The sequence below is a fragment of the Grammomys surdaster genome, unplaced genomic scaffold (assembly GCF_004785775.1).
Source record: "Grammomys surdaster isolate TR1022 unplaced genomic scaffold, NIH_TR_1.0 126197, whole genome shotgun sequence".
Classification (NCBI taxonomy): domain Eukaryota; kingdom Metazoa; phylum Chordata; class Mammalia; order Rodentia; family Muridae; genus Grammomys; species Grammomys surdaster.
In genome coordinates, this window is record NW_021621002.1 from 444,628 (window position 1) to 446,638 (window position 2,011).

Sequence of the window (2,011 nt, forward strand, 5' to 3'; positions counted from 1 at the left end):
TCTTGCTTACTCATGGTGTAGGCTTGGGATGATTCTTCCCCAACAGACCCTTTAGGTAGATAAACACAAGTAAACTTGTAGTGAAATATGACAGGGAAAGGAGAAACCATGCTTAGTCCCAAACAGAAGCCTGAGGAAGAGAGAATTCTAGACACAGTGAATTTCTGAAAGAGCAAGAAAGCTGTCTTCAGGGTGGTCTCCTCACCTATGTCCCTGCTCCCCACCCCCATCACTAGACATATGGCTCAGTCCTTACTGCAGTCCCACAAACTGTGGAATGCATAAACTTTCCCAGTCAAGAAGAAATTGAGGGCCATGTCAGCTTATATCTGACAATGTAGTCTGTACTGCTTAGCACAAAAACGATTGAACATAAACACAAGCACCAAACATCTCCCACAAGCCACCACAAATCCATGCTTCTTAACTGCATGGAGAGAGATCACACACTACTACATATACCTCAGACTGTGATTGAACATCATGTGTGTTCAAGCCCAAAGTATCTGAGATATGATACATGACAGGGGAATATCCCTCTCTGTCCTTGGCATCACATATTCAAGTAAGCTAAAAGAACCTATTGAGGATGAAATCCTTCAGCACTCTATCTTGAGAGCAAGACTTTATTATTCTCACAGAACTTCCTCCTGGCATCCTTTGCCACTAAGCAGGAAATTCAGATCTCTCAGCAAAGGAACTGCAGGCTTGTCAATTCCTGGATCTCTGCTAAACTAATCATCAGAAATTCTTGATTCTGGGTCTGCCACTGAGGAATGTGGAGGCTCCAGATGATAAGCACTTCTCCTGTTAGGACCTGCTCAAGCCCCCCTCTTCCAGGAAGCTCCCCCAAGCACAGCCCAGGACTCACTGTGTCTTCCCCAGAGCCATATCCTTCTTCCTGGTTGATGAAATGTCTTCTGCCTAGGTCTGGTCTCTGGTTGTAGTCTATCATCCCTCCGAAATAACCTGCGCAGCATGGACAACATGACTGCTTGTGAACCCAGCAGCTCTGAAGGAATACTCCACAGGCAGTTGGTGTCACCACAACACTGGTGACATCACAGAAGATTCTAGGGTTCTCCTGGAAACAAGAGAATGTCCAGGGAAGTGACTACTGATGATGTCATTGGGAACTGCCATGGCCTACCTGCTGACCAGATTGTGGATCCTTAGACCTTAAATCAACAGCCTTTTTTCGGCCACAATGGGAACAATGTTCATTGTTCCAGACTGATCTGATGTGTGGTAAAGGGTTAGGAGGTTGTGAATTAGTAGGGTATAACAACCAGAATGAGGCTTCCCTTTCTGAAAAGAGAAGGGAGAGGAAGAAGAGGGGCAGGACTTGTGTGAGGTGGTACTGGGAGAAGACAGAGGGCTGATATTTGGTTGTAAAGGTAATAAACAATTTTAAAATTAATTAATTAACTAAAAACAATAGCCACAAAAAAATATAAAGTGTCTTGTGAAAACTCTAAGAAAGGAAGTGAAACACCTGAGTAATAAATACTATAATATATTTAAGAAAGAAATTGAAGAAGATATAAGAGGATGGAGAAATCCCCCATGCTCATGGATCATGAGGATTAACATAACAAAAACTTGAAAGGATGATTAATTCATGGCACCATATGAAAGTATACACAAAAATACAGGATATTTAAAGCACTCCTAAATAATAAAAGAATTGTTGAATTATTGTTAAAGCCAAAGATGGAGGGAGAAAGACCACTGACCAAAATCATTATGGCCAAATTAATTAAAGCAATCATTAATTAAAGTAAGAATTTTTATTCATGTACACTAGCTACCTCCTCCTGAATTTTGGTTTAAGAGGTCAGCATTCAATGTGAGGAAGGCAAGGCTTTTATAGGTCAGCGGTATGGTGTTTCCAAGTGGGAGATATGGTAAGAAAATTAGGTGGGCTTACATTAGCAGAACATAAGCATAACAAGTTAGGAATCCTGAAACAAAGACAGGGTTGCAACTGGGTATAACAAGGTACTCATGG